Raw genomic sequence first — 8,379 nt, 5'->3', positions numbered from 1 at the left:
TGGAGGGGGGAGAGCGATCAGATGATGTTTGTCTCTGGGCATTAGGAAGTATCGTATGTGACACCTCCGTGTGAGAAGGTTACGGCAGACCACTGTAAGGGCCCGTGTAATACTCACACAGGACACAGGAAAAGCTGACTAGTGGACTTCAGCTTACTGCTGTCTCTCATCTCTGACTCTCTCTCATGCACAAACAAGCACAGCCATTAAATCTATCAATACAGAGGCCTTTAAGAGCTCAGTGCTCTAATCGAAGGGTCCACCCAAACAAACTTACAGATCACCAATCGGTTCAGTGTGTGGGTCTGGAGCGTATGATGAAGCAGTTCATGACGTGAATAACTGCTAAATTAAAATCTGTTTCTGAGCTTTGACTGGAACTGAGCCAGAGATAATGTTTTATGGTTTGGACTTTTAGATACACAGTCAGTTTGGGGTCAGTAAGCATTTTTTTTTTTTTTTTTTTTAAAACAAGTCTCTTAGGCTCACCAAGGTTGCATTTATTTGCTTAAAAATACAATACAAATTTCAAATAACAATTTTGTATTTTAATATAACCTTTTTTGTTATGTGGTCTTTCAGAAATGTGCTCAAGAAACATTTTTCTTAATGACAGTTGTGCTATACTTAATGTTTTGTGGAAATCTTTATACTTTTTTTCAGGATAATTTGATAAATAGAAAGTTCAAATAAATGGCAGTTATTTGAAATAGAAATAATCTAACATTATAATTTTGTTTTGATTACAGTCTTACTGATCGAAAACTTGTACAGTAGTATAAGTGCTAGCAAAAACATTTGTAGTTTATTAATAAATAATTCATAAAATAACCTTTCAAACCTGACCACCAACATTTAAAAAATACATTTACTCACAAATATTGAGACTCTAAATATCAAATAGTTCACAGTGCTGTTAATAAGTTTGAGAAAATTTGAAAAAAGGTAAATAAAACTGATCATATTACTGTGACTGCAAAGTGTCACATGACAAGATTGAAGTGCGGCCATGAATATATTATATACATTCTACAGTTGCCTCAGGTTAAAACTTAGTAAAATGATTAATTAGAACTAGGTTTAGTGCCGAATTATAAATTACGACCATTAATATCTTTTGAAATTTTTACAAAAAATATCTAATAGCAAACATTAAATATTTTACATTTTTAGTTAGCTTAGGTTTTGAAAGCTAACCATTCAGCAGGCTACCTTATGTGGTAATTAGCCTGCTAGCTTAGCCTATACTCAATACAAATGTTCAGTTACACTGTATTCCCTTTTGTTTGATCAAGCTTGATAAGTGTTTACCCTGGGGTCTCAACAGGCGGACCGGACAGTTCATGACATCAGCCATTTAAAAGTAGCTATCGAAATGAATATGAATGCTAATGGTTAGCTTTTGAGTGCTATTATAGACTTGATTGTGTTTATCACGTATTTGTCAGACTGTTTGTGTGCTTTTGTGAATATCAGTTCATTGGTCTGCCTAATTTTAGCTTGTTCTTAAGTTTAGATGCTTTTGAAAACACACAAACAGTCCTCTGTACTCTATTCCACATGGAATGGACAGAGTGATTGACAATTTTATTTTGAATAATTCATCTGAGTGTGTGAAGGTCAGATGATCTGGCTTGTGCCGCCCAGGACTTACAGCAGAGGTGACACAGTCATCAAATATTTATTTACCCTGTGTACTCCCAATACACTCTCAAAATACACACACACACACACTAGCCCACCACCATGACCCTCAAACACTTTCTGACCGGCCCTATTTCTGTAGGAACTAATCAATGATTCTCTTAAACCAGGACATAATGACCTGCTATCAAACTTCCCAGTTGCACTCATTTATAAACAATGCCAGAATTAGGGAAACAGAGAAGCTGTTCCCAGGTCAGTGGGGAAAGTACCAAAACTTTAAACAATTTCACTTTTTTTTTTGTGCATACTAATGCTTGGTATGTGCAATATGAGCCTGTGTCATCCTGCTGCATCATGTCTTTTCTGGCTTCCAGTTGCGCATTACTCATGCACACAGGTGCAGAGGGTGAGAGCACAGTGTGGGCGGCAAACACTGCTGATAAGTAACTTTAACTAAGTTTCCAAATACATATTAAGTGTAACAACATGGATAAGAAATAAATATGAGAACATGTATCTTGAGCACCAAGTCAGATCATTTGAATGATTTCTGTAAAAGATTGTGACAAATCAGACGCTGAAGAATTGCTGCTGAAAATTCAGCAATAAATTATATTTTAAAATATATGCAAAAATGTAAAAGAAAGTTTATTCAAATTGTAATAATAATTTCTAAATATTACTGTTTTTACTGCATCTTTGATCAGATAAATTCAGCCTCTGTGAACATATTTGTGAACCATATATTATGATTATTATTATTATCGTGAAAACACTTAATTTGTGATATTGCTTAATGTATTAAATTGTATAATAATAGTAAATTTATATATATATATATATATATATATATATATATATATATATATATATATATATATATATATATATATATATATATATATATATATATATATATATATATATATATATAATGTGACGAGTCAGCTGCCTCCTCCCTGATTATCACCGGCACCCCGTCCTAAATCGCCGCCCTTCACCAGGCTCCCGACTGGAGTGGGTGTGTGAGAGGAGGGGCGCTGGACGAGTCAGGGCTGGCGGCGTGTGATGGGGCACACCTGAAGGAAGTGGAGCCTCATTACCGCCGCTGTTTAAAAGCCCAACGCGCCTCTCCTCAGGAGACCGGTCTCTTCCCCGTGCATGCACACTGGTGTCCTCGTGGGTCCAGGAAGGGTGCGTTGAGGGACTCCCGCGCCACAAGAGACGTGAGGAGATCCGGAGGAGAACCGCACCCGTTTACACGGCCGACGGGCCAGGATGCCGGGCCGTCCATCCCCTACCAGCGCCGCGGCCGACGAGTGAGATGCGGCCGCTAGAGGAAGCCGCCGCCCCTCGCGCCCCGGACCGAGGAGGGGAGCGCGTGCGGCCGCCGGACTCCGCCCCTTACCTGGACCCTTCCTCCATGAACACTGCCTGACCCACACGAACCCCGCAGCACAACGAGGACACCAGATTCCCTGTTATTTTGGACACTTTCCCCCTTTGGCCACTTTTATTCCCTGTTATTTTATGATTTCTGTTAATAAAAGCCTCTCCGAGGCCTGACGCCACGCCCACTGTGTCTGTCTTGTGCTCCTCCCGTGACTATATATATATATATATATATATATAATATATTTATAAATATATATATTTAAATTATATATATATAATCATAAGAAAGCATCATGGGACCATTTATCTAAGGAAAACGCTTAGCATCACTTGTTTGTATCCTTACACCAAGCAGTGAAGTTTTCATTGCATTTATTTGCTTACAGTGTGTGTGTGTCTGAAACAGTCTGTTTAGAGAGGGAGTTCGAGTGTGAATTTCAGTGTTTACAGTAAAGGGAACAGGGTAGATGAAAATGTACTGTAAGCTTCTGATGTATGGAGCTTATAATATGACAAAACTAGCTGAATTTGTATTGTGTATATATTGAATATTGAACATTTGAGATGTAACAAAACTGAATGTTTTTATGGCAGAGTTTTATGAACATACATTTTTTTAAACAGCATTTTTTTTGGTTCCAAAATCTTAGACAGCAAATATCCAGTTTTAGAGGAAATTTGGAACATCAAATTCAATATTCTAAAATTATTCTGAAAGTCATATGGTCTGCCTAATTATATATATATAGGAAATTTTGCCTCATTCATTCCAAGTTTGGTGTTTGTAAGCTGTGTTTTATGCTGAAGGCATTCTGAACAAACATTACAATATAACTAGTCATTTTAACGTAGTAAAATACACGTAAAAAATATATGATACATATATTATTCAGGACTGTAAAATGCCACATAATATAACTTTTTTTAAATGACACTTGTCAATTATTCAAATTTACATAATACAAATTCAATTAGTTTTGTCCTATTATAAGCTCCATACTGATGTGGCCACCTTGTTTATTTGCTTAACGCTGAGATTTGGGGCCTTACAAATCAGTGTATTCAAACACAAACAAGCACTTCACGGTTTTAAACAGTGAAGGAATTTACCGTTATGGCTTCACACATGGAGTGTGTGTGTTAGCCACGCTCTTCAGAAGGCATTAAGTTTGGGGCTCTCTAATGAACAGCACATGTTTGATTGCACCGTGCACCTTGAGTCCGGATGTGTTTACGCTTCCACAGATCGTTGGGTAGCGCTAAGGAAGTGGGGTCCGGGTCACGGAAAAAGAGAGCGAGATCAATTTGAGCCATATGTGATCCCAACTTCCTCAAACACTTGAACCCAGGAACAGTTCAAGAAACCATTCATATATTTTCAAAAACAGACAATTATTACAAAAGCCAGACTAACCTTGTTCTATGTTATGCATAAACATCAAATATATCATGAAAGGGTATAATTCTAATCAGGTACTACAGGAATAATTCAACCAGAAATATATAGAATGTAGAACAAAAATGAAATATATATTTTTAAATCTTCAGAAAGGTATGACATTTCACTAGGATTGTGTCTTTTAAGCTTCATAAATGACAAAAAAGCACCTAAAAAAATTTGATAAAAATAAAATCTGCAATAAATAAATGCTACAAAAAATTCAGCTTTGCAATCACTGGAATTAAATTATATTAAATTATATTTCATAAAGTGACTGTTTTACAATTACATATTTTCTATTATATATAATATATTATATATACTACTCATATTTTCCACATCCTGAAAGAAAACTTTTTTGTTCATTTATTCTACAAATTCTACTTTATTTAGAAACAATAAAGTCAATGGTATTTCCTCATTTAGAGAACTAAGTAAGCTTGTGTATCTGTGTCTGTGCCTCATGTCCCAGCATGTATCTGGATGTGCTTGTTGAAGACTGTCACACAGGTGTGTGTGTGTGTGTGTGTGCGTGTGTGTGTGTGTGTGTGTTGGGTACATACTCCAATTGGTTTGGAGGTGTTATTGAACTCGAGAGTCTCGAACTGCATCTCCAGAGGGCAACTGACAGCTGAGGTCAAAGGTCAACTGCGGCTTCAATGATGGCCGATTAGTTTTGTTGTCAAAGCTTCACAGGTGAATGTGGGGAGCACCGAATCTTCTGAAAGCACATCATCTAGAAAAATAGCAAACAAAGAAAAAATAAGAAAAGAAAAGATGTCTGCCATTCCGACAATTCATGTTCACTCAACACGCACATATCACAACAACCTATCGATGATTCACTGCTGTCACACAAAAACAATTGCACCCGCATGTCATTTGACTGCTTTGGTCTTTCCAGTGAGGCCTTGCCCAGAACTATGGAATGAGGAAAATAACATTTGTCATCCTTTCTTTTCTTTGTTTGTTTTCTCTGTCAGTGTCGTATTTCTGTCGGGTGCCCAGAGCAGCACACCTGCAGTGGAGAATTGTTCTGTAATACATCCGCTATACTTTCCAACACATCAATATTTCCTGGAAACTTCTGAAAACAGGTCACGCAGTGTAATGCAGTGATTCTAATCTCATTTTTGTGCTTCTTAGATCGGTTACTCTATTTTTTATTTGAGGTTATTCTTCACTGTATATTTCAAAATATGTATTTTTTGTATGTAAGATTTAGTTTTGCCATAGTTTTGAATCAATTATTAAAATAGAAAACAATAATTGTTAATGCTATTAATATATTACAATAGTGCTGCTTTTGTAATATGAAACAAATTCAGTTTTGGTGAGCATAAGAGACTTTTCCAGAAGCATTAAAAAATCCCAAACACTGAATGTCGGTTGTGTATGTTCAAAATACATAGTCTAAATCCGCCTCCCAATGTTTACAATAAGAAGGATAATCTGATCTTTGAAGGTGAATGTGTGAGAATTATACAAAACCATTTTGAAAGAGATGCAACGTAAGTTTTTCCATCTCTGTTTGCAGATGTCTGCTCTTTTCTGCTTTGGTGAGCATTTCAGATAATTGCATTTAAATGCTGCAGTTTGAAAACAAATGAGCAGTAATATATAATAATGGCTGACTTCCCATCAGTGCAAAGGTTTGTGTGTTCATCTGCACACCTGGTACAAGTAGTAAGTAAAAACACTTTTTCACAAACCCTTGCCCATGTACTAGTATGTATTTACTGTATTTGACATTATTTAATATATATAATATATAATATATATAATTTTATATTACTTAAATATTTATATACTATATAATTACTATTGTGAGAATACAATTATGATTAAGAATACATCGGCAATTCAAGTAAATGAAAAATGATGCATGCAAATAACTAAAGATAGGAATTATATTTATATATAATTTAATAAAATATACAAATGAATGAAAAAAAATAGAAAGCAGGGAGAGCTAAATACACTTGGGATATGCAGGACTATATAGTATATCTGGATTTGTTGTTATTTTTCACATAAGAAAACTGATATAAAAACCACTTATGGATAAAATTGATTGCACAGGAAAGAAACTTGCAACATTCACAAAATCCCCAAACATGTATCTGTCCTGTCGTTTAACTGCTTTTAAGATAAACCATGACAATAACAAGCAGGCACAAGTCTTTTAAAGTTTTAAATTCTCTTTATGTCCATCTGTATCCCCTCTTCAAGGACAAAGCTGCAGAGAACACCAGCTAACAGTGACCCAGCACATTTCACATGCTAGCATTTGTTTAAAGTCTCCACATGGAACCAGTATGGAAAATACATTGACATTCAACTGTCTCATGATGACAAAGTATAATGATATACTGCACAAAAAATTAGCAGTAGTTACTCTGATGTAACTTGGGTCCAAGGGTTGAAGATCAATTTTTAGAATTTACAGCACGATTAAGGGGCGACCGGGTAAGGTTGTGACTCTTTTTGTTTCAACATCTGTAGCTTGATGATATTTTGAGCTAGAGTGCTCAAACCTTTATACAAAGTACCCGCATGTGTTCTCTGCGAAAGGCACCAATTCAAACCTCTGCAGGAACATCACAGCCCTTATGAGTTTAAAACAAAACTGTTGTGTGTCTCTGAATAAAACACAGGGAGAGAGGTGTAGGTTTCAGACTGAAACAATGTGTTCAAACGAATCGGTTAAGTGAATGATCAGTGAATCCTTCATGTTAAACACATGTAGCCACCTACTGGTGCAAGGATGTACAAACAAAGTTTTACAAACAAACAACTTATAAATTGGAAATCTGGCACATTTACAGAAAAAAATCTTACTTCAACGTTGCAAACTAAAGTTTGATTTCAGAAAACATATCCTGTATGCGACCAAAACCTCAGTTTGTGCTTTTGTCACCTCTCATTTTCAATGTGAAGCCTACGTTGTGTTTGTGTTGGATTGAACCACTGGCTTGATTTACTGGTGACATTTTGAGCTGTTGGCAGAAAGTCCTGGGAGTAGATTATTAAATAATATATGGCAAAAAAAAATCTGTGTTTGTCATCTAAATTACATCAGGATTTGAATGTCAAAGTTTTTTTGACTAAATAATGCTGGAACGATAAGCACAGGTTTACTCGATTATGTAGTTTTGCATGTGAGTTGGAATAATGCATTTACTGATAGGCCTCACATAGGTGGTTCAGTCCTATTTGCCCTTTAATAATCATGTGATGGTGACTTTCTGATCTTATGCTTGTGTTGACAAAAGATGGTGTTAAGAACTTTGCAATACACAGGTGATATTAATGACAGTGACCGTGATGAAGGTACAGTGTTGACTGCTCCACCAGCAGCTGTTGGGAGTTAGACATGCAGAACTGCAGCGCATCTTCCATGTCACGGTCCTGTCATTCAACCCTTTCTGAACACCCTGAACGAATCCACCGCCCCACCCTGAAAAACCCATTGCACTTGTGCTTCACGCCCCGCTGAATTACTGGTCTGTATGTTTCCGCTGTCTTGGAAGTAAGAACAAGGTCATTATTCATCAGATTCCTTGTTTGACAGCATGCTCTTGTAAAATCAGCTATAGCACAGCTTTGGCTTCGGTCGATGCATCACGCTGGAATCATTTTCAGTAAGAACAGAACCTGGCATTACAATGCAGTTTATGTAAGACGAGTCGTTATTTTTTTGATTACCGTGTTCCTGTGTGACTGAGCTCTCCATTGCTCATATGCAGTGCAAATATTAAGTTCTAGGGTTAATTTGAGGAGCACTAGACGTTATGACGGTTGAAACCATTTCAGTGTCTATTTTTCAGTCATTCAATAAAATGTTCATTCTGCAGACAAAGTAAATATTGGCAGGCATCCCTGCTTTCTGATAA

The sequence above is a fragment of the Carassius auratus genome, chromosome 11 (assembly GCF_003368295.1).
Source record: "Carassius auratus strain Wakin chromosome 11, ASM336829v1, whole genome shotgun sequence".
NCBI classification, from domain to species: Eukaryota; Metazoa; Chordata; class Actinopteri; order Cypriniformes; family Cyprinidae; genus Carassius; species Carassius auratus.
Note: the sequence above shows the minus strand (reverse complement) of the source record.